At 34.7% G+C, this 26,548-nt stretch overlaps 1 protein-coding gene and 1 long non-coding RNA gene across 2 annotated transcripts in view; both read right to left on the reverse strand.

Moving 5' to 3' along the window:
• On the reverse strand, window positions 1-25,390 carry LOC116551475. The gene is made up of 3 exons (XR_004268955.1): window positions 25,229-25,390; window positions 17,685-17,695; window positions 1-12 (listed from the first exon to the last, which is right to left on the reverse strand). It is a non-coding gene; the product is annotated as an uncharacterized LOC116551475 (long non-coding RNA).
• Window positions 1-26,548, reverse strand: part of SPAG16 (sperm associated antigen 16) — an 818,550-nt gene that overhangs the window by 359,915 nt on the left and 432,087 nt on the right. The gene's annotated exons all lie outside the window — the stretch shown is intronic.

Consider the following 26,548-nt stretch of genomic DNA (forward strand, 5'->3'; position numbering starts at 1 on the left):
CAGATAATTTATCTGCAACACTGCAGTCAACAATGGGGTCTGTGGCTGGTGCAGGCAAGTCAGGGTTTTTCAGGTATGAATTATCTGGAAATGAATTGGTTGTGCCCCAGGGGCCAGGTGTCTCTTTCCTTTGTAATTCTGTGCTGCACCAGGTATGAATTATCTGGAAATGAATTGGTTGTGCCCCAGGGGCCAGGTGTCTCTTTCCTTTGTAATTCTGTGCTGCACTCTGAGTCAAACCAGAAAAAGTTGAGAGCTGTGTGACTGTGACAAAGGTCAAAAGACTTCTAGAAGATGCACTTTTGCTGCAAAGAAGGTGACCTGATAGCTGAAATAAAATTTGGGTCACCAAGCTCCTTGTCCAGTTAATTCAATTTACTTTACGATAAACTATAATAGGTACTAGGTGGAGAACAATGACAAAGTTTCTATTGTAAGAAGCTTTTTAAATTGGCTGCCCTGTTGTACTCCATGCAAAAATAGTCCTACCGATAAAAATGATGTCATAGTAATTGAAAAAGTAAATAAAAATCATTGTCCTAATTGACATGAATAGAGCTTATATAGCACATTCAAATGTTTCAAAATATAAGAATTTTCTATTCAATATCTATTAATATGCCATATTACAAATCACATAGGAAGAAAAAAAGGGAAATCTGTTTTTCATTAAATCAACAGACATACGTAAAAGCCAAGTCTGCCTCTTGGGCAAAATTTATGAAGTAGGTCTAATGATGTAGGATAAAAACCCTATAATATTGAGCTGCTTGCAAGTGACATCAGATTACCAAGGAAATGTTAGTAATGCAGATCAGCCCATAAGGCTGATCATTGCGAAAGTGTCATCTGTCAGACCTGGAAAGCAGATTTCTCATGGGTATGTCAGTATTCTTGCGGACTCTGTTAAACTGCATCTATCTGAACTTCCCATTTGTGGGTCACCTACCCTAGAAGCAAGAAAAGTTGTATCTTGAGATTTTACACTGTTTTATGTATAACTAGAAAGGGCTAATTAGAATGTGACAGCAGAAGTAGTGCATAATTTAGAAAAGCAACATGAAAGTTAGCACTCTAAGAAAAAAAATACAAAATTCGAAGTGAATAATATGCGGAAGAAAATAGCAAAACAAAAAGCAAATGAGCTTGATACAACTTTGCTCTCAAAAGGCTATTAGTTCCCTAAATCTGGCCATTTTCTCATTCATAGGCTTCTGCAAAGATCCCTCATGTAAAGCATTAGTAAAAGCCTTTCTTGGCAATTCCTTTTGGTCTTCTTATTTATTCCCTTAGTTTAATAAATGACTTTTTTTTTGATATGTGATTCTTTGCTATAAAGTATTTTTAGGAGAAAAAAAAAAAAAACACCATGATCTGAGTAAGAGACTGGCATGTAAAACACGAGCATTAGCAGAATCATATTGTAGGTCGTCCTTGAAAGGGTAACTTCTGGGTGTAGGCCACAAGAGAGGTAATACTAAATTGCCAGAAATATTCTTAGAGCTTAATTAAAACATAACAAACCATTATGTCATCAATATTAAAGGTTAAGGCACCGCTATGATTGTATGTTTCAAAAAATACAGTCATAACTAGTCTTCAGGGAAACAAGCAACCCCACGTTCCTGGCAGAGCTCATCCTTCTGCATTCTGAGTCTACTCGACAATAATGTTAGAGAGTGAAAAATGTGCAAGAGTGTTCTACCAGGGACTTTCATAGTTTGGCTCACACCCTATAATCTCTTTTTCAGGTTGATCTTTTTTTTTTCAAAGCCAAAATGACTTCGATAGGAAAAGAATTTAGTTAGAGAACTCAGGAGAAGAAATAGTTTGGTGACAGAGTGGGAGAAAAAGACAGGAGGATGGGGAACCTATGGATATGAAGGGCTGACTGTATGTAAATCTGGAATTTTGATTTGTTGCAATGATAATGAGACAACCATATGGGCTTTTAAAAATATATAATACATATATATATATATTGAAGTACATACATTGCTTTCTAATTTTCTAGGAGACTTAATAAGAGTCCCAATTCTGTTCTCTGATGTAATGAATAACATTAATTACTTAAGTAATATGAATTATATTAAGTTCTTGGACAAGAATATAGTGTGTTGAAGCTCTTTTGCTGTGTTCTGCCTGAGCTGCTCAGAAAAGACCACTTAGATATTGATGCTGATACAGAAAGGGCCAAATCAATGTTTCTCAAAGTATGTTCAGATAATCAGTCTAATTGACTTGAGATACTTGTTAAAATATGCAGATCTGAGATCCTCCAAGATAAACTGAATTCGAAATATTTTTTTAGCTGGGGCCCAGGACTCTGGAATTAAACATAACTTCTTTAGCTAGTTCTCCAGCTAAGTCTAGCTAAAGGCTAGACTTTCCTTCATTTCTTGATCTTCATGACTGAGATCACCACATTGTCCCCAAGGGAGGTAGTTTTTTTTTTTTTTCTGTATGCCTTTACTTCTCACCTCTTTCTACTATCAGGAGCTCATTGGTGGGTATTCTTAACCTGCCCTCTAGTGGGACTACGTCAGCTGTGTTGATTGTCTCCAAAGGTGTAGAAATCAAGACACATTTCCAATAAAATCTCTCACTGAAAGGACTAAATGTACCAATAAAATCTAACTTCAAAACATTCTTCTTTTCCAGAAACTGTTTCCAGAAACTCTGTTTCAGAATATATATTGTATCTCTTTTGTATTTTTCAAATGATCTTTCTATAAAATGTATAAGAAGGTATAATTTTTTCAAAAAGTTTCTTTAACCTTTTAATTTGAGATTTAATATGTAACTTATCTTCAAAAATTAGTTTCAGGTTGGTCTAGTGCTACCCTTTTGAGATTCTGTCCACAGGAGTCCCCAGGGCTGCCTCCAGCTTTCTCACAGCAAACTTACAACAGCTGTGGGGTAGCCGACTGGTCCTCAGCTCTGCCCCGGAGTCCTCTGAATGCGCAACCACAAATATGATTTTGAGACATGTTAGAAAAATAATACTACATGATATGATGGAAAACATTTATTTACAAGCATGTATTTTTGAGTTCACTATTTATATCAACAGAAACTCCTGCCATCTACTAGCACTAGAAATATATTTACAACAAAATATATGTAACTAGAAAAATCAATTCATTTTTCCAGAAAATAAAATTTTCTCCAAAATAGCACTGTCACCTCTGAAACAAAGCTCGAGATTACTGCAAGTCAGAGAGCATGAGAGGAGTTTTAAAAAAGCAACTCTCATGCTTATAGTCTGAATAATCCAGATTTTAAAAGTCAAATATTGAAGGAAACAGATGCTTCAGTTCATGTGATCAAGATCAAGACTTCCTTTAATACAACAAAGCTCCATTTAATTTCCTAACTGTTCCTTTTCAGTGAATTAAGATAAGCTTTTTCAGACTGCTATAAGTACATTTTCACTTTAGAAAATGCCCAAACTATTTGAGACCAGCCTGGGCAACATAGTAGACCTGATCTCTAGAAAATATTCAAAAATTAGCGAGGCATGATGGTACATGCCTGTAGTTCTAGCTACTTGGAAGGTTGAAGCAGAAGGATTGCTTGAGTCCAAGAGTTCACGGCTGCAGTGAGCTATGCTTGTACCACTGCACTCCAGCCTGGGCAACAGAGAGACCCTGTCTCAAAAAAAAGAAGAAAGAAAATGTCTCCACTACTACATTCTCCTTACATTTCACCAATATGGAGTAATAAGATTTTTTCTTAATTTTTCATTTTTGAGGTTATAAAGGTGTATATATTTATTGGTTATAGACATGCAATATGTAATAATCACATTAGGGTATCCATCACATTAAGCATTTATTCTTCGTGTTATGAACAATCTAATTATATTCTTTCAGTTATTTTACAGTGTACAATTAAATCGTTTTTTTTATTATAGTCATCCTGTTGTGTTAGCAAATACTAGGCCTTGTTCATTCCTTCTATTTTTTGTATCCATTAATCATCGCCACTCCCCCCACTCCACCCTTCCACTATCCCCTTCCCATTCTCTGGCAATCATCCTTCTACTCTCTACCTCCATGAATTCAATTGTTTTAATTTTTAGCTACCACAAATAAGTGAGAACATGCAAAGTTTGTCTTTGTGTGCCTGGCATATTTCACTTAACATAATGACCTCCAGTTTCATTCATGTTGTTACAAGTGACAGGATCACACTTTTTTAATCGCTTAATAATATTCCATTTTATGTAGCACATTTTCTTTGTACATTCATCTGTTGATAACCTAAGAGTTGATGGACGCTTAGGTTGCTTCAAAATCTTGGGTATTATGAGTAGTGCTGCAGTAAACTTGGAAGTGCAGGTTATCTCTTCTGTACACTGATTTCCTTTCTTTGAGGTATATACCTTAGCATCAGATTGCTAGATCTTATGATAGCTCTATTTTTAGCTTTTTGCAGAACCTCTAAACTTGTCCTCTATAGTGGCTGTATTAATTTACATTACCACCAACAGCGTATGAGGAATGTTCCTTTTCTCCACATCCTCGCCAGTATTTTTTATTACCTGACTTTTGGATAAAAGTCATTTTAACTGGGGTATCTCATTGTAGCATTGATTTGCAGCTCTCTGAAGATCAATGATGCTGAGCACCTTTTCATATATCCATTTGCCATCTATATGGCTCCTTTTGAGAAATGTCTATTCAAGTCTTTTGCTCATTTTTAAAATCAGAGTATTAGAATTTTTTTTTTATGTGGAGTTGTTTGAGCTCCTTATATATTCTAGTTACCAATACCTTATCAGATGTGTAGTTTGCAAATCTTTTCTCCTATTCTGTGGGTTCTCTTTACTTTGTTGATTATTTCCTTTGCTGGGAAGAAGCTTTTTAACGTGATGTGTTCCTGTTTGTCCATGTTTGCTGCAGTTGCCTGTGCTTGTAGGATATTACTCAAGAAATCTTTGCCCAGATCAATGTCCTGCAGATTTTCACCAATCTTTTCTTGTAGTTTCACTGTTTGAGGTCTTATATTTAGGCCTTTAATTCATTTTGATTTGATTCCTGTGTATGGCAAGAGATAGGGTCTAGTTTCATTCTTCTGCATATGAATATCCTGCTTTATCCAGCATCACTTATTGAAGAGATTCCCCACCCCCCTTCCCAGTGTATGTTCTCGGTACTTTTGTCAAAAATGAGTTCACTGTAGGTGTAAGGATTTGTTTCTAGGTTCTCTATCTAATTTGTTCCATTGGTCTATGTGCCTGTTTTTATGCCAGTACCATGCTGTTTTGGTTATGATTAACCAAAGCTCTGGAGTATAATTTGAAGTCAGGTAATGTGATTCCTCCAGTTTTGTTCTCTTTGCTTAGGATAGCTTTAGATATTCTAGGTCTTTTGTGGTTCCATATGAATTTTAGGATTTTTTTTTTCTATTTCTGTGAAGAACATCATTGGTATTTTTATAAGGATTGCATTTTAAAATGGACATTTTAAAAAATATTTATTCTTTTAATCCATGAACATGGAATATCTTTCCATTTTTGGCATTCTCTTCAGATTTTTGTATCAATTTTTTATAGTTTTCATTTAAGATATATTTCACTTTAGGAACTAATGTGAAAAGACAGGATCTGACATGTCACCTTTGGTGTGCCAGAGTTCTCACTCTATTTTGTATGCGCTTTTTAAATTTTTTGGACATTATTTAGTAAAGTTTAAATGTTAGGTAAGATTTCAGATTCTTATAAGTCTGATTTGAAAATTCATTCTTTTATGTTATCTCACTGTCCTCAAGAGATTCTTCTGTTAACAACAAATATATAGATCATAAAGTCGTTTTTTAACCCACTATGGTAACAAAGTAAAAATGTGCTTTATTTTATAAAACTTCCAACAAAGGTAGATTTTTTTTTTTTTTTTACTGCTGAGCACTTTAACTTGGGTAGATAAATTAGAAGAGACTCTTAGGAGAGTTGGATTGTTCTCTGTACTAGAGTGAGAAGACTTTTGGACTCTGTAACACAAATCAGGAATAAGAAGCACAGAAATAAGGAAAAGAAAGTATGAAGACATCATTCATTTAGTATGTTCAAATCTTCACCAAAGTCTAAATCTTAGGAAATGTTGAACTATGTTTATTTCTTAGAGAATGTCATCCAAGGGATGATATGATTCCTACAATGAGATTTTTTAAAAATGAATTTTATTGGGACATAGAAAAGAACATGAAGGCTCAAACATGTTCAAAATAGATGTAAGAGTTTTGTTGTTGCTGTTTTGTTTTTGATTTTACTTCTTCATGGGATAAAATTTGGGGGTTGGGGCAAAATTAACTGCAGTTTTTCCTGTTACTTTTAATGGCAAAAGCCACAATAACTTTTGCACCAGTCAAATGTAAATCTGTGTCAAATTTAATTTGGTATTCAAGGTTTAGAAAACTTCCAGCTGAAATTAGCCAGGTGTGTTGGCACACATCTGTAATCCCCACTGCTCAGGAAGCTGAGGCAAGAGAATCACTTGAACCCATGAACCCAAGAGGCAGAGGTTGCAGTGAGCCAAGACTGCACCACTACACTCCAGACTTGGCAACAGAGCGAGACTCTACCTCAAAAGAAAAGAAAACTTCCAGCTCCTTCCATAAGGTGTTATTTATTTGGTTTCAAAATATTTCAAAAAATATCTTCCCTATGTGTGAAAATACTGGAAGAAAATCTAGATCAGAGCAATGATGGTAGGGAAGAGAATATGCACACACTATGCGAGGAATCAGTCTTCAAGAAGTTGGCATCAGTCTTCAAGAAGAGAATCAGAAGGAAGAAACAAGTGCCCTTTGGAAATTATATGGTGAAGTGAAAAAGAAGCAAGAGAGAGAAATTTAGACTCAGCAAGATAATAGAAAATAAAATACAATTGGAAGACTAATAACCTAGTTCCTTATAAAATTTTCCCTTCAAAAAAATAATGCACTTTGTAACTATGATTTTTTCACACTGACAACATAGGACATTTTTGAACTATGATTTAAAAAAAAAGAAAACTACAAATCACCAATGTAGGCCACTAAAAAAAAAATCAGAAAATGAGAATACATACAATTCAGCTGATAAAATCCTACTTCTGTAAATCCAAAAAAGTAACAGTGAAAAAGAAGAAAATTTTAACACAATACTCCAAACTAAATTAATGAACAAACACTTTGAGATATGGAGTGAAATCAAAGCAAAACAAAAAACTTGAACCATAAATTCAAACACTAAAAAGAGAAAAAAACTATTTCAAAAGACAAAATCATATCAGAAATAGTAAATTACAAGATACCAAGAAATAATATATTAAAATAAAAGTATAATGATGTTCATTTAAAAATAATAGAAAAACAACAAAGAAAATAAAATAGAAACAAAAAGGCTCAGAAACAAGGTGCTTAAAATGGAAGACAGGCAAAGGAGATCCAATTTACTGTAACTGTCTGCAAGTAAAATAATGGAAAATTACTAAATTTTAAAGGACAATTGAAAGTAGCCTTTCAAAAATAAAAGAAGTTCTGAATCTACATACTGAAAGGGCTCAGTGAGTGGCAGAGAAAATTGATTAATAATAATCAGTCCAAAGTGATCTTAAAGTAAAAATACCAAATTTTTATAGATGAATAAAAATCTGCACACTTTAGCCAATAAATAAATAAAAACGATGATAAATAGTTGGCATCGGACTTCCAAAACTCTACATACAAAATAAGGTATCTCATATACACCACAGAATACTATGCAGCCATAAAAAAGAATGAGATCATTTCCTTTGCTGGGACATGGATGGAACTGGAGGCTATTATCCTTAGCAAATTAACACAGGAACAGAAAATCAAATACCGCATGTTTTCACTTATAAGTGGGAACTAAATGATGAGAATACATGGACACGCAGAAGGGAACAACACACACTGGGGATTTTTGGAGGGCAGAGGGTGGGAGTGGGGAGATGATCAGGAAAAATAACTAATGAATACTAGGCTTAATACCTGGGTGATGAAATAATCTATACAGCAAACCCCTATGACACAAGTATACCTATGTAACAAACTTGCACTTTTACTCCTGAACTTAAAAGTTTAAAAGAATGGGGAAAAAAAGATAACAGAAGAAAAATAAAAGGCAGATTCAACTACCTTTCTAAAGTAAATGAGAGATAACCAGGCTAGCAGGATAGAGGGACCTGAATTCTGCTAAGTTATAGACATAAGCAATAGCCAGCCATTATTTTGGAGGTCCCAGGCTATGCAAATTCCCCTATTACTCCTGCAGGTAGTATCACTATTCTGGAAGCTAAGCTTAGACCTTTGAGATACCTTTTCAGGTTATTTCCATGTTTGATGATCGCTGGCTCCACCTGGACCCACTAGCCACTCCTGTGGCCCCATCAGAAATGACTGAGTGTGCAGAAGACCATTTTCCACAACCCTATGACTGTAACCCCAGCCAATAAGCTGCAAGCACCCCTAGACAGCAAGCCTAGCTACCCCCACCCCTCACCCAAACTATCTTTGAAAAACCCTAGCCCCCAAAGTCTCAGAGAGATTTAGTAAAAACTCTGTCTCAATGTGGTGTGGCCAGCCTTATGTCTATTAACTCTTTCTTTATTGCCAAAAACAAAAACAAAGCAAAATAAGGTACAAAGGAGTAGCATTTTCAAATAATTCAAGGGAGCAATATTACAGATTGTAAACCTAAGACGAGCAAAAAACAAGATAAAGTTGAGAGCAAAGTAATAATGTTCTATGTTATATGCCACATAATGTGTGTTATATGTTCTGACAAAGTAGAAATAACACAACTGAAATCGATAGAAGTGAGAAAGTAGTGAAGCTGATGTGTAGGCAATAGTTTGCAGTTAGAATATGCCATTCAAAACTTCAAACAACACAAAAACATGTTAAAACAAAAGCAAAAGAATAAGAAAATGTAAAAAGAATTAAAAATTGACTCCTAAAACAAAAGTGCAATCTTTCTTAAACATCAAAAGAAATTACAAAATAGAATAAAAGAGTCCAAAACCCCACTTCGTGTAGGGAAACACAGCGAATATCACACAGTATACATAATAATTATTACATAAAATGACAGAGTTGTCATTAAATGTTTAGCACATCAATTATTGTGAATGGATAGGATTCACGCATCCATTAAAAACAAATTATTTTCAATTTGGCTCACAAATACCCAATACATTCTGTATCCAAAATATACACAAAATAATTCAGAAAGGCTAATAATTCAGATGTGTGTCTATATATATACGTATATATATATACACGTATATATATGTGTGTGTATATATATACATATATACACACACACATATATATGTATATGTGTGTGTATATATATGTGTGTGTATATACACACGTGTATATACACACACATATATATGTGTATATATACACACGTGTATATACACACACATATACATATGTGTGTGTGTGTGTGTGTGTGTGTGTGTGTATATATATATATATATATACACACACCAGGCTTCTAGGAATAATAACAGAGCAAAGGCAACATTGTATGGAAGTTAATTTTAAACTTTGCTAAGAAGCATTAAATGCTGGAAATAATTCTCTTTTTAATGTCAAAAGCCTGAATTCACAAAATAGATATGACAACTATCAATATCTATGCACCAAAACAACATAGCAGACACTTTTATAAAGCAAAAACTACAGGAGATTCAAAAAGACACAGATAGAAACATACAAGCCCAGGAGATGTTAATATATCAGAACTAGTAAAAGATCAATCAGTGCCTATGGAACAGAATACAGAAATCCTATAAAACCTAATCAATACAGTAGATATAAATACACACAGAACCTTACACTCAGGTAAAAGTGAATATATCTTCTTCTCAAATATTCATTGGGCATTCTTAAAATGTAATTATATACTACGTTACATAAATATATTTCATAATTTAATTATAAATGTTAAAATTAAATCTCTAATAAGAAAAAACATTATTTTAAAATAAAAAAGTAAAAGATCATATGAATATAAAATCAAAAATAACTTTTGTTAAACAAATTGGGTGAATATGAAAATACAAAACAAATTTAAAGAATTTCTAAACAAGGACTGATAAAAAACAAACATACACATACATGTGTGTATTAAAGCATATATACTATCTATATATCTCTATATGAGAATCTGTGGCACATAAAATAGCGATAATAGGAAATTATTTAACCTCAAACACTTCATCAATAAAAATAAATGAATATGCCTAAATGAATTAAATTATCTGCTAAAAATACATGAATATAAGGAAAACGAACAAAAAGAAAACACAAGAAGGGAAATAATGTAGTTGAAAGTAGAATTTAATGTAGGTCTCACTTTCAGAATATTAATGTTTCACAGACACACACCAAAAAGAAAAATAAGTAAATAAAACAAAAATGAAGAGTGAAAAATTCTAAAATTGAACAGAAACAGAAATAAATGATCCAACATATTTTAAATAAATAATATTTTTAATAAATAACACTAAGAAGTAGTGGGAGAAGATCTAACCATAGCTGGACTATGTTTTCCAGCTAAAGACAAAAAGAACCCTAAATAAATACTGAATGCTACTGAGTAGTCTTTCTTTCCTAGATGCCTGGGTTAGTAACACTGACACTATTTTCTATACATTATAGGATTAAACATGTAAGTGAACATATTATAGATTATGGGAGCTTTGTTTGTCCCTTGCAGAGAGGACAGTTATAAATATAAAAATGGAGAATATAGAATTATCATGTTATGTTGGAATGGAATCAGAGAGACCAGTGTGAATCCATTGTTTTTAATATAGCTAGTAAGCTGAATAAATAGATACAGGTGAGTGAGGGTAATACACCATTATCTTTCTGTAATTGGCTTTATGAATACTAACAATGCCTGGAAGCAATGACTCCCCTGTGGTGATGGTTACAGATAGAACCCTGATTTGATCTCATCTCTAACACCATTCTTCACTGAAAGGAACCAGGTTTTCTTGAAGAAATGGCTGATTCTAGTGCTAAGGCAAGGAAAGTAAAAGAGGACCCTGCAACACCCTGTGATAAAAGCCAGGAGGGTGCTCAAAGAATTATGGTTCATGTCAAAAGGGCAACTGTGACCTACTTGAAGGAATTTCCATTGGCCAAGAATGGGACAATTTGAACATTCAAATAAATAATGACAATAAAGAATTATAACCTATTATATAAAATACACTCTGAAAAATAAAAATAAGGATGAGGGAAAAGCTCTTCCTTTTGGTAGAAAATAAATTAATAAAAATAATTGATGGAATTAAAAAATCATAACAATCCTCTTGGTAATAATCAATGAAAGTGAGAATCATCAATGGATGTTAAAACTAGTGATGGCAGTGGTAGTTCATCTAGAATGGCCACTGCCATGACACTAGCCACAGTGGGAAAGGCATGGCCAGGGCTGTGCACTCCATGGAGCTGGCAGGATCTGGGAACACGTGGAAGTGCCATCTCCTTCTGAGTTCACAGGATGGGAACTTCATGCTCCCCGGGCACCAACGTGACCACCCAGCCAACTTGTAACTAGTTGGCTGTGGACATGGGCCTCCCAGTGCTATTGGAGGCTGGAGGCAGGCAGGAGCACAGCTGTAGCCACCCAAGTCATGGCTGCAGACCTGGGCAACTCTGAAGTCTTGGGGATGCAGGAAGGACCCCAGCCCCCACAGGCTTGGAGATGTCTTCTCCCACTGCCTGGCCTTTCCCTGCTCCTGGCACCCTCTCCAATCTTGGAGCAAGGTTGGGGCTGAGCCTGGGCACAACTGCAGCTTGGCAGGGTGTGCATCCACTTGAGGCAGCACTGACATGCAAGGCCCCTGCTGCCTCAGCCCCCTCTGGACTTTGGGTAACAACAGGCATGGGAGGGAAGGCGAGGGCAGCTTGGTGTTGGCCTACAAATGCCCTTTGGCACAAATGGCCTGGGCACCATGATTGGCAGCAGGAAGCAGACAGTCTCCTGGGCATAAGGGAGTGGGACCCTGGTGAAGCTCCCTTCAAGCTGGGGAGGGCCTGAAGCCCGGGGGTGGGGCTGCCGGTCCCATGGACTAGCACTTGTGGTGCTTTATCGAGGCTTCCCATGGATTAAGTAGGATGCACTTCCTCCTCTTTGAGGCTCATAAAAGCCCCAGACTCAGCCAGACTCAAGGAGATGATAAGATGACCGGTTGCAGAGAGAAGCTACCCACTCCACGGTCTCCTTTTTGCTGAGAACTAAGCAGACTTCAGCTGTAGAGAGGAGCTACCCACCTCAGGCCTCCTCTCTGCTGAGAGTGAGGAGAAAATGGAATAAACAGCTGCGGAGAGAGACCCCAGGGTCTCCTCTCTTCTAAGAGCTGAATACTCATTGAATCACCCTAGCTGTGCAGAGGAGCTATCCACTGCAAGTCTCCTCTGAGCTATTCTATCACACAATAAAGCTCCTCTTCACCTTGCTCATCCTCCACTTAAAAAATAGAATTATTTATCTCCACTTGTCCACATACTTCATTCTTCCTGGGCATAGGACAAGAACTCAGGACCTGCTGAATGGCAGGACTGAAAGAGCTATAAGCAAGCAAGGCTGAAGCATGCCCCTTGCTTGCGATGTTGTGGGCAAAAGGAAAGAAGATCTGCAGCCCTATGGGGAGCCCAGACCTAGGGGCTCCTCAAGCCAGGGCTGAGACACCATCTATGGGGCTCTGTAGTTCCTGGCATCTTAAAGCTTCTAGGTGCCACAGTATTCCCTGGTGCCAGCCATGGAACCTGCTTGTGGGATGTCTGGTCCAGCTGCAGCTGCAGCCTCACAGGGAGCCAGCACCTGTGCCAATGCCTGGAGCTGCCCACCCACTGCAGCCAACGTTCCTGGCTATGCACAGGGGCTGGACCCCATGCTGTCTCTCTCACACACCCCTCACTGCTCCACTTGCCCTTGGCAAGCATGGGATCCAGGCCAGTAATGCAAGCTAAGAGCAGCCTGCCAGGCTGAGTGGGCCCAGTGGGCCAAAGCAAAGCTCAAGCAAAGGCACCACTGGCCACGGAGGTTTCCAGCTGGCAAAGCAACACCCCAAACATCCTGTAACACAATAAAATTTGGAGAACACATGGAATATTTAACATAGTCTGAAAATAATAACATTTTAAATTACAAAGTTATATATTCTGCTTTACAGGGGAGAGACAGCAGAGTCTACTATAACCAAGTGATCAAAGTTAACACCATTAATGAGACTGGTAACAGCATGTGTCACCTGATGTAAAATTCTGTGAAAAGAACATCATTTCTGAGGTATTTCTATTAAACCTGCATAAGGTGAATGTATAAGAAGAAATATTAGACAAGCACAAATTGGGAGACATTCTATAAATAGCTGGCCTTTACTTTTTCAATGTGTCAATATCATGAAACACAAGAAAGAGAAATGAACTACTGCAGATTAATGGAAGAGGCAAGACAACTAACTGAATGCAATACATGATTACAGATTTTCTTTTGTTATAAAGGCATTACTGGGCAGGTAAACAAATTTGGAAAAGGTCTGTAGATTAGATAGCTATATCTATGTTAAAACTGAATTGGATAATTTTCCTATGATTGTTTCAGGGAATTTTGTTGTTTTTAGATATTATACCCAGGTATATTTAGAGGTGAAGGAGTATCATGCCTATAATTTACTCAAATATTTTGGAGAAATGTAAGTCTATTTCTCTCTCTCAGACAAAGAGAGAAAAAGATAAAGCAAATATAGTAAAATGTTAACACTTGGGAAATCTGGGTGAAGTGTATGTTGTGTTATTCTTGCAACTTTTGGTAAGAATGGACCTATGTCTAAATGAATAAATGAATGCATGCATGAAGACATGAATAAGTGAATGAATATAATCTCTTTGTGTCATGTTCACATTAGCTCACTGCTACCATCTTGTCCCTAGTCCACCAAACTCTTCTACCTGGATTACTGTCTTCCAGCCTCCTCTCAGTCTCTTCTCAGCAGGAAAGCCATAGTAATTCTTTGAAAATGTAATCAGATCATGCCACTTCTCTGCATCCAACTCTGTCAAAAACTCAGTGTTTTCACACTGTATAGAAATAACATGTTTATATATGTTTTTCAACCACGAAACTATAAATTCCTCAAGCAAAGAAATACATTTTATTTACACGGGCCTTACTTCCCATTGCCCACACACATACTCATGAGACTACTGACAACCATCTTGGGGAAAAATATGTGATCATGCATTTGCTGCAGTTGTCACCTGCGTTATCAGTTTATTAGCTATTACACATTATTACCTTAATTTGGTTCACTCTGCTTTGACCAAAAACATTTCATGATTTCTGTAATCGCAGGAAAATGATAAACGTTTTCTGACTTTGTCTTTCTCTGCTGCCTGATTTATCTGAAAAGTTTCATGTCAAAAGAGATATATGTGTTCTCTGTTAACAGTCTTTTGAATTTCTAAACAAGTAGTGTCTTTCTGATTCTTTGTATAACATAAAAAAGAATTTTTTTATGTTATGGATATTTCAGTTCCTGAGGCTTAGATTATGCCAGAAGAGGGAAGGAAAAGGAGTATTGAATATTAGCTCATCCATAATCTTTGTACCAAGATTTATCCAAGCCGGAAACTGTTGGCATACCTCCAAAGTAAATACACATCACAAATTAATATGGAAATTGGGGTTTTACTTTATATTTTTAAATTCATTTAAAAAAATAATTTCTGAATCTGATCTTTACCAAGGGCTTACAACATGTAATTTCCCTAGAATTCAGCCAAACTGTAAATTCAGTGTCATCTTTTAAGTTATTATGGGACTGTAAGTTCTTCCTAGCTTTATTCTGGATGTCAGAAACACAGAACCCAGCCTCTGAGAAGTTGTATTCCTGCTCCTTTGTTACTGATACAGGTGACTGTTACATATCCTCAATATGCCAATAAATTTTCAGCTTCCTATTATACATTCTGCATTTCATGGCTGTGTTCACTTGTAACTATTGACAAAAAATGATTAATTATGGAAACAGCACCACATTCACCATTTTGAGCTTTACCGGCTCAAGACCCTTTGTTTCTATAATGCTGGTCACAGTGAGACCAATAAGGGCAAAGAGTGGTAAAACAAAGCAGAAGGAGCTACCGACAACCTTTGCTTAACTCCTGAGGAACATTCCTGAACCTTTTGTTTTGTCAACCAGACATGAGCAATTTCATTAAAGTGTTTCTGTCTAGCTTGATGTGGGACCCCCAAGTGTACCCTAAGACAAATACTTTGAAGTTCATTTATTTGGGAGGTGAACCAGAAAGTGCATGCAAGGGAGGGGAAAAGGGAAGTAAAGAAGGGCAAAAGCCAGTAAAGGGTGTACTATGGGAACACTCTGAGTAAGTGGGACTTGGACTTATTGAAGACTGACATGGTTTGTCTCTGTGTCCCCACCCAAATCTCATGTTGAATTGTAATTCTCAGTGTTGGAGGGGGGACCTGGTGGGAGGTGACTGGATCATGAGGACAGGTTTCCCCCTTCGTGTTCTAGTGACAGTGAATGAGTTTTCATGAGATGTGGTTGTTTAAAAGTGTGTAGCACGCCACCCTTGGCTCTCTCTCTCTGTCCTGCTGCACTATTGTGAAGATATGCTTGCTTCCTCTTTGCCTTCTGCCACAATTGTTAGTTTCTGGAGGCCTCCCCAGCCATGCTTCCTATATAGCCTGCAAAACTGTAAGTCAATTAAACCTCATTTCTTCAAAAATTACCCAGTCTCTGGTAGTTCTTTAAAGCCATATGTGAACAAACTAATACAGAGGCTCCATGCATAATCATATAAAACATTAATCACAACTGTCTGACTGAGGGACAGCAATGCTGAACTATTTATCCAGTGACTTCTACCTGCTCCAGGGGCATTAGCTTCCTCAAACTTCAGCTTAGTAAGCTGTGGCATTGCCTTAGGCAGAGAAACAGAGAGATGCAGATGAAAACCCTTGAGGTGGGAAGTAGATAAGAGACCCAGGAATTGCGGTACGGCTGCAAGTAAATGTACGTTTAGGGGCAAGGTATCAATGCCATCTGCTGCAGCCTCCCAGGTTTATTTTGGAATCAAATTTGCTGTAAATTCGTCATCTCTGAACACACAGCCATTTAATAAAGACTCACAGACTTGAATTAACTTGAAAGACATATTATAAACAAAATCTATGCATTTTTAGTTGATTTCAGATGCACCTCAAATTTCTAACTATGGCACTAAAAACCTAGCACTTCTTTATACAGTATACATAAAATAATACATCAATTGACAAGAACTATTTACAATGTCAATATACAACGCCAAAGTAAGAAATAAAAATTAGTGTGTTTAACCATTCATCTGCCAACGGAAATTTGAGTTGCTTCTATATCTTGGCTGTTATGAATAATGCTGTAATAAACATGGGAGTTCTGGATCATATGATATATACATACAATGCAATAGTTTTTAGCCATAAGAAGAAGGAATTCTATTTGGGACAACACGGGTGAACCTGCAAGACACTGTGCTAAGTAAAATAGCGCAACCTCAGAAAGGCAAATACTATATAATTCCACTTATATGAGGTATCTAAAAATAGTCAAAATCACAGAAGAAGAAAAAGAATAGGGTTGTCAGGACCTATTGGAAGGGGGAAATAGGGAGTTAGTCAATTAATATGAAGTTTCCATTATGCAAGAAGAATAAGCTCTAGAGTTCTGCTGTACAAGAGCACCTAAAGTTAACAACATAGTATTAAGCACTTAAAGTAAGTTTAAGAAACTAGATCTCAGGTTGATTGTTGTTACCCCTAAAACACACACACACACACACACACACACACACACACACACACGGAAACTTTTGGAGGTGATGAATATATTTATACCTTGATTGTGGTGATACGCATAGGTTTATGCATATGTCTAAATTCATCAAATTGTATACATTAAACAAGTGCAATTCAAAAAATAAACAAAATCAATTATACCTCAATACAGCTGTTAAAAGCAAAATGTATTAAATGTCATATGTTTAATTTATTTTTCCTTTTGTGAGTTACTAATTTGTTTCCTCTTTGAAGGCTGGATTTGTAGGCAAAGGCTTAGAGTTAAGTTGGAATAAGACTTGTTTGTGGGGAAATTCCACATTTTCCAAGTCCCTGTTCATCTTCTCTTCTCCACATTCTTTTTCTGTGTGTGTTTAATTTTTTTTTTAACCACATCTTCTTCTTTGCTATTATTCTGGTCCAATCCATTGCCATCTTTTGCATAGATGGATCACAATAGCCACAATGGATGTTTCTGCTTCCACCATTGCTTTCCCCTGTCCCTACCCTCTAGTGTGGTAAAAGGTAATGCAGCTAATCCACTCCTTTGCTGGAAACCCTCCAATATCTTCCCATACCATCCTGAGGAAAGGCCAGTCATCAAAAATAGCCTACAAGACTATGGAATTTGTCCACTCTTCCTACCCACAAACATTCTCTGGCTTCATTTTATATTTTCCAACCACTCTTTCCTCATTCATCCATTCCAGCTGTTCCTTGCTTCCTCCTCAAACACATATCAGTCACATTCCTACTCCAGGATTTTTGTACTTGCAGTTTTCTCTCTCTGGAACACTCCCCACCAAACTTTTTTTAGACCTGTTCTAACTGTATCTTTTTCCCCACCAGCAAAAGATTTCTTACATTATTTCCCTGATTCCTGATTTCTTCTCCATAACATGTATCACCTAACATAATCATTATTTTTCTATTTTATCTTTCTCCTTCTACTAAAAGTGTCCCCAAAGGCAGAGACTTTTATTTTTTTTTTTTAATTGTATCCAGAGTATAGTCCCTGCTACATGTTAGGCATTCAGTACTTATGTGTTGAATGATGGACTGTATTACATTCAGTAGTAAAGTCTTGGGCGAGATATACTACTGAATGTGATACAATCATTCAACACATATACATACATGCATGCACACACACACACACAAATATGTACACAAAAACATTTTTCACAAAATTAACTTTTTCACACATATAGTAAATAGTAAAATTATTCAGGATTTCAGATCAAGTGATTTTAATGTTAATACATCAGACATATAGAAGATTCTTATTTAAGAATACTCTTAAGTATCCATTAAAATTTTATCAAATGTATGTAAAATTAAAATCTTGGGTTGAGGTACTTGCTATGAAATTGTAACTAAGTATTAGGATATATGTATTATTTATAAAGATACAACAAGAGACTAAAGCATGCAAACACATTAAAAAACGCCAACAGACAACCTAACTCCCAGTTTGGCTGATTGAGAGTCCTATCCAGTCTTTAGTATGTCAAGCCGTAGCTTTGCTTCATGAAGTAGTAAGCAATTGTGAAAAGGCTCCATCACCTCTGCCCAGTGATCCTGAGTGCTGCGGCTTTCAGGAACTAAGACATTGATAGCAGTGTGATTCAAATCCCATGAGCTGATGCAAGACATACATTAGACTAGTTCTGCTCCTTGTTCTATGTCATTTCCTCACAAACTCACCACCATTTTCCTATAATCAGATTCACAAGTTCCAGGGAATACAGAAAAGAAAGAAAAGGCATGGCTGGTGGACACTGAAGTAAAGTAACTTAGGCAAAGTAGTGTGCTACCTCCCCACAATCTCACACATCATAAAAATGTGTGCTACAAATCCCAGAGACCAAATATTCCAGAAAACAGTTAAGAAGGTGGTAGGGAAAATGAAGCGTCATGTTACAAATATATATTTTCATTAGTTGATTAAAATAACACCCTTAGTCATGTATTATACCTTTAAGACAATCACGATACATTCCAAGAAGCACTCAATTTTCCAAGACAAACAGAAAAAATTAAGTAACTAAAATTTAGCCAAAAAATTCAACTAGCTTGAATTTCAAAACAAATAAACCAGATAACTATACTAATTTGAAAATGACTGTCCACAACTCTGTGTCAAATAATTTAAATGTGAAGTACAGATTATATAGAAATTAGTGTCAATGGTAGCCTGCATATCAAACTTATGCTTAATGATAATATAAAACATTTTAACAGTCCTAAAACTTAGTATATTAAAACATTGACAAGATAATTTTATCTTCTCTAACTGCTAAAACTTAAGTGATAAGAATGGGGGAAAGTGGACACTGATGGATTGCTGGCAAAAGTATATAGCTAGGAATCATCAACATCTTATAGATCCTTTATCAGTATGATTTAAATGCTTCTCAAAAGTGCAAATTATACCACCTATAAATGTATCTCAATGAAATGAATTGACAAATGTGAAAAAATAAACCTGCAAGGATATTTCTGCATTCTTGTTTAGAGGATCAATTACTTAGAAACAATCCAAATATTCATGGTAAGAGATTGTCCAAGCAAACAGTGATATATCTATATAATTAACTATAAAATATATATATATATATATATGTGTGTATGTATATATATATATATATATATATATATATATAAAATACATTGATAATAAGAATGGGAATGCTTATATAATAATATTTAAAATAATTTTCAAGGTATGTTATTCAGTAAAGAAGAATTAATTTCTATAATATTTATAGTGTGCTACTATTATGAAAAGAAGGGTTTAAATATAAAGCTTATCTGTAGCATACAAAAATTGGAAAGGTTATCATACTAGTATTTTGTCATTATTTATTTTTAGGGTTTTTTTAAAGTATTTTTAAAATCTACTCTTACCTACATTGAATAGTGTTTTACTTCATAATAAGTAAATGAAAAAAAAAAGATATACAAGATTTAGAAAGAAATTTGAGAATCAGCAACAAGTCAAAATGTGGAAAGAATGAAGGGGAAAAAAATCATGACTTTGATTCATTGAAGAAGTCTCAAGAAGACTTCCTTTTTGAAATAAATTGTTTTATACTGTATACTACATAATTAAGAGCCTGTTTAAGAGCTCTAACTTCTATTTCATGATTGGGTTATCAATCTTTCTTCAGTTCTATAATATTTATTATATAAGTAACTTTATAGATTAGTAACTGATAGGCTAGTCTTTCTTATGAATCATTTCCCTCCGGTTTTATTTATCAATTGCTGTATCTAATGAGATATAAAGGTTAGAATAACTTTGTTTACCAAATACACCCAAAGCAGAAACATCATTAGGATCTCCTTGGAATTTAATTAAGCCTATATATTAGTTTATAAAGAAGTGTGTCTCTTTCAGTGAAAGAATCTGGCATATCCTCACATGTACGGTAATATTTATTTACATATTTCATTATTATGCAGATTTATTCTTTTACATTACACAAACATTTTTGTTGGTACTGTTACTTTGCACTTTTAACTTTTACTTTTGTTTTGTCAGCAGAGAAGAAGCTATTGATTTTTCCATTGAATTTTCCTAGGCTACCTTTATGATAATTTTATTTCTAAACTAATAAAACTCTCTCTCTCTCTCTCTCCATATATATATATATATATATATATATATATAGTGAGAAAATATATATTTTCTATGTATATATAGAAAATACATATATATATTTTCTGTGTGTGTATATATGTGTATGCACATATATGTAGGTATGTATATGTTATTGAAAAAGTAAAAATTATAAGAAGATGCTAATAGTAAGGCAAAGTAATATGAAGTATGGTTTGTTTTTAGCCTTTCTAAATAAACAGTTATGAATAAACAAATTCTACTTTTTTCCCCTATTTAATTATGCTTTAATGTTTATTGTTTTCTATTTGATGATTATTTTATCAGCTCTGCCTCTTACCAAATTTCATATATTGTCAATTTCCTTTCAAAAGAATATTTCTTGGGTGCTGGGTAGTCAAATAACTAGTAAGTAACCATCTTAGTATATATTTTACAGAAGTTTAGAGTTTAATCATATAATTTTAATTAAGTTATATGATTAAATTTAAGGCTTTTGTCTTTATATATAGAATGCACAAGTGTCAAAACAGTAGGGTATGCAAGGCAGCTTGTCTTCTTTTACAGTATTTTCTTTATTGAATGAAATGCCTGAGTACACCAAATGGTTGGGAATAAAAACATGATTATATGGCACATCAATGATTATCCATTATAAATGTACTTTAATGAATTGCTGATAATTTCTGGGGCTGTAAATCTATATAACAAGAGGCTTTGTTTTACCTTACACTGATCACAATAACAACCACATCGGAATGCCAGAAAAACTTGCCAAAAATGTTGTATTTAATTTCCAGTTTCATCAGTGCTATCTAAAAATTATAATTAACATGTAGTGCTAGAGTGAATCTGACGCTAAGACTAACTTGAAGTACAGCCAAGCCATCACTATTGAAGTTTTAATGGGTTGAATGTATAAAAGAATAAATAACAGTGACAAGCTTATTCCTAATTTCTATATATTGAAGTAAAATTAAGAGACTACAAGTAAGATAGGTCAAATAAACACTATACAGACTGTGGATTACAAATTGATGCAATGAATTATAGTCACTGAGTTCTTGAAAGTGACAGCAACACACAAAACACTGGGTGTAGCAATTTGCAATGGAATTATTCAATTTCATTAAGCATCATTTAACCCATTAACAAAAGAGACAGAGCTACAAATCATGAGAAGATTTGTCTCTCAAATTCTCAGCTACCAAAAAAGGAAAAATAATTGACCCTTTTTGACTTCCAAATAAATACTTCCAGTGCTAATGCTGTAATTTAATTATCATTCCAATTTAAAGAGAGAATGCTGAATTTTACAGGTATTTAATATTATGCCTCAAAATGCACAACGAGGAGATAACTTTAAAAAACGTTGGACTCAGATTCCAATCTATCTGGCTTCAGAATCCATAATTTTTCTACATTATTATGCTTAAGCAGAAAAGACTAGAGGCAATCCACTGGGGTTTCCTGTTGGCCAACTATATTCTATGATTAAGTTACCTTCAATAGCTATATGTAATAATCCTATTCCTTATTTAATTCAAATAAGTCAAAAATCATAGTTTTTCTAAGAGATCTAAATGTTATCACACCGCAAAATGTAGATGCATGCCTTTTCCTTTGGTTTTAGCTATCAATCTTCTATTAACATAATTTCACTGGCAATCTGAATAAAAGGAAGAAATATTCATTGACATTATTCAAAAGAAGGAATAAACAAATATCTCTAACTTCAGAATGTGTTATATAACTTTCACAATAATATAGAATTAAATTATGCTTTATAATTCATTTATCTTATTCTTCCCTAAGAACATAACTATCTCTATTTTCATTACAGATATTATTTAAGCTATATGTTAATTACAGATATTAAGGAATACAAAAGGAATTAAATCATCTATATTTACGATATCTAAAGTTCCTACCCTTATAGATCATAATTTCTGTCCTAATACTCTAAAATTGTTATAGAAAAATCATTTCAGCAATGAATAAAAATCAGTTGAGTAAGCATATGAGGAAAAGTTTTCGAGATAATTTAGCCCCTATTACTTTTATTCAAAAGATGAATTTTTATACCTGGTGTTTTCTTTTGGCTTGTTCCTTCTGACTCTAGAATTCGTTCCAAATCAAAAAATTCAGCATAAAAATAAACAGTACAGCATGGTGTCTCAACCATGACAGGAGTATTGAGAATATTTAAGTTTTCTAAATAATTGATTAGGAATTTTACTTATTTTTGTCTCATCCAACACCATATCTCTGCATTACATCTTTATTGGATGAAATCTAAATAAACTGCATGAAGTATAAAGAAATATTTTTACTCTTATGAAATTAAAATAATCTCATAAAGCTAACGTATATTTATTTTTCAGGTGGAAATACATAGTCATTAATAATTAATTGTTTCTATTATTGAATATGATATTTTTGAAAGGCTGATACCTATATAAAAAATCCAGTCTTCCCACTGCTGGTCATTGTAATACCATTTATAGTGGCTGCAAGGAAAAGAAGAAAGGAATGATGATATTTGTGATGTGTATGCAAAGGTTTTATGTGGAAGGCATGAGATACACAAAAGTTTTAGGAAGCTTAAATAACAACCTTTTAAAGCCTTATAGCATATTAAATTGATCTATTATTAAAGATATAATGATTTTACTGTGTATTAAAAATACTTATGTTTAATTTTCAAACAATTGAATTATTTGGGTAAATTGCTTTTCTACCTAAAAAGCAAAACATCTGATTTATAGTCTATAATAACTTAAAATCTATGTTCTTATACCTTAAGCTAATGGCAAATGCAAGTGCTATGACTGTAAGTTCTGAATATCTTATGTATTTTAGAAAACACACACACACACACACACACACACACACACACACACACACACACACACAATTTTTTAATGAATGCCTTCAGAAGCAATTGATAGCCACTCAAATGTTACTCCTCTAGAGAATGGTGTGAAAGCCAAACCAAGTAGTCATGTTTGTAGAAAATCTGAATTTTTTACTATTGGTGCTAATACTACTCTGGAGAAAGAAACATAATGTCCATTTTAATCAGTGTACGTTTTCTTAGAACACAGCTTCTACTACATTTTTAATTAAATGAGAGAAGTTATGAGGAAAACAAAAGCCTACTGAACATAAGTGGTAACATAAAATCCTATTGAACATAAGTGATAACATACTGGAAGCTACACAGATACCCAGAGAAAACATGAGGGGAAAAAAGAAGTTTTGACTGAAATAAAAGGCATAATAAAATGAGATAATTGAGGAAGGGGAATATTAAATTATGTCAGATGCAACATTAGAGGCTGACTGAAAGATAACTTGAGATGTCTGATGCGGTTCATGTCATCAAATTATAGTAGCAGAAAAAGAAGTCTATGTTATTATCGAGAAAGAAGGAAGAGGATAGAATTTCAGTATAACTTGGAGAAAGAAAATTGCATAATTTATGTATTTCTTAAATATTTAGTGAGAATTTTGTGCTATGCCTTGGCATCAATATAAATGGAAAGGAAGGAAAAGAAATGAAAGTGAAATAGACTATATCTGAAGCACATGACACAAGGCTTTGAGTTAGAAAAAACACCATGATAAGACAAATTCTTTTTTTTTTCCCTTCCCTCCCTCACTTCTCTCTTTTTACCCTCCATATTTCCTTCACTTCCTTTAACACCTGGTGAGCACCTATTATTCAACCATTGTGAAAGTGGAGAAGAAAGCTCTGAGTTTCATGATAGCAGAATATAACTAAGCAGTTACATGGTATGAGAGGCTCCATAAGAATATCTAAAAGATATTGAGTTCTTTTCTGGGCACATCATAAGACTAATCATTTAATGCCCATTTTATCCTTATACGATAAGTAGTACTATATGTACATTTTACAAATGAGGAAATTGTGGCAAAAATATTTTATACAATATGCCCAAGGACACACTGTAAATAAGCAGCAAATGTGGGGTTTGAATCCAGGCAGAATGGTGGCATGCTCCTATTGTGCTATACTGTCTGACATAAATACAAGATAATATAGGATATAAGTCCAGAGTTCTATAAAAATGCAATTAAGTACACTGATTTTTTTCAAGCATATCTTCTTGTAACCCATTCCTGAAGCCTTTAGTAATTACATAAAATGTTAGCTAATTGGTAAGGCTTGTCTCTTTATGGAGAAAAAAAATGTCTCATTCACCAGCTTCAACATTTTAAAATACTTTACAAAGAAATAATTAGCAAAATTCTATGTGGTACAAAGTTTTCTTGTTTACCTCTTGGGATGCCTAATCCAGAGGAACAAGCATGGGGAGATCTGGAGGGAAGGTGAAGTGAAACTTCAAGGGTGAATGCAAATTCTTTAGGCAATGAGGGGCGAAGGTGTGTCAGGCAGACGAAATAGTAAAGGGAAAGCTTTTTCAGAGGCAAGATTATTTCATGTAGTTGTTAACATCACATGGTTAGCATGTAGTATATTTTATAACTGATAGTAGTAGACATTTATTTAGTGAGAAAGCAGTAAGACTTTGCATAGGATTTGTGCAAGATGAAGGTCTTTGAATCAAGGTGTTCCAAGGAAGGTGCAACACAGTATATAAAACCAATGCAGTGAGGCTTATTTTAAATTTTGTATTACAATGTATTATTGCACTTTCAAGCACTTTCAATATTTATAAGTTGGTTAGTTTTATGTTAACTAGTTGATATGGTTTGGCTCTGTGTCCCCACCCAAATCTCATCTTGTTGCTCCCATAAGTCCCAAGTGTTGTGGGAAGGACATGGTGGGAGGTGACTGAATTATGGGGGCAGGTCTTTCCTGTGCTATTCCCATGACAGTGAATGGGTCTCATGAGATACGATGGTTTTAAAAACCAGAGTTTCCCTGCACAAGTTTCTCTCTCTTGCCACCACAGTGTAAGAAGTACCTTTTGCCTTCTGCCATGATTGTGAGGCCTCCTCAGCCATGTGAAACTGTGAGTCCAATAAACCTCTTTCTTTTGTACATTGCCCAGTCTTGGGTATGTCTTTATTAGCAGTGTGAAAACAGACAAATACACTAGCCCTTTGACGATTAGAATCTTTATAATATTTTGTAACAAATCAGAAAGTGACCAAAAAAAGTTTTCTACTCCCACAAAATTTAAATTTCACAATTTTATTTTAGCAAAGCATTTAAAAGAAAAGTTTATGTTTTTCTCCCCAAAATACAAATATTCCTAATTTATTGGCCTTTTTTGTGATAATAGGCATTTGCCCACAATGAGCTATAAGCAGGTATTTTTGAAAATAATAATATAGCTAATCATTCTATCAAAGTAAAGGTGACATTTTAACAGCAAACAAATAAGGCACCATTTTCAAAAGAAACTTATGCTATACAACACTTGATAACAGATATTATTAGTGTTTCCTTTGCCAAATCTACATAAGGACAGTAAACTTCAAAAATTCTTCTATCTAACTTTAAGAAAATGTAGAAAAAGAATTTTCCTATTGTAAACAGTGCTGCAATAAACATAAGTGTGCATGTGTCTTTATAATAGAATGTTTTTTAATCCTTTGGGTATATACCCTATGATGAGATTGCTGGGTCAAATGGCGTTTCTATTTCTACATCCTTGAGGAATCGCCACACTGAACAATGAGAACACATGGGCACAGGGAGGGAATATCACACACTGGGGACTGTTGGGGGGTGGGGGAGTGTTGAGGAGGGATAGCATGGGGTGTGAGGACCGGGGAGGGTTAATGTTAGGAGAAATACCTAATGTAGATGATGGGCGGATGGATGCAGCAAGCCGCCATGGTAGGTGTATACCTAGGTAGTAAACCTGCACGTTCTGCACATGTATTCCAAAGCTTAAAGTATAATTAAAGAAAGAATTTTCCACATAGTATTAAAATATTTGAAAACTTCCCATTCATTTGCAAAACCAACTGATTGACCTCAGAACAAGAGGAAAGCCTAGCAAAATTTTAACAAAAATTCCTTTGCATAATTAACGGATGAATTCGAA

The sequence above is a fragment of the Sapajus apella genome, unplaced genomic scaffold (genome assembly GCF_009761245.1).
Source record: "Sapajus apella isolate SASKATOON/1434 unplaced genomic scaffold, GSC_monkey_1.0 scaffold10, whole genome shotgun sequence".
NCBI classification, from domain to species: domain Eukaryota; kingdom Metazoa; phylum Chordata; class Mammalia; order Primates; family Cebidae; genus Sapajus; species Sapajus apella.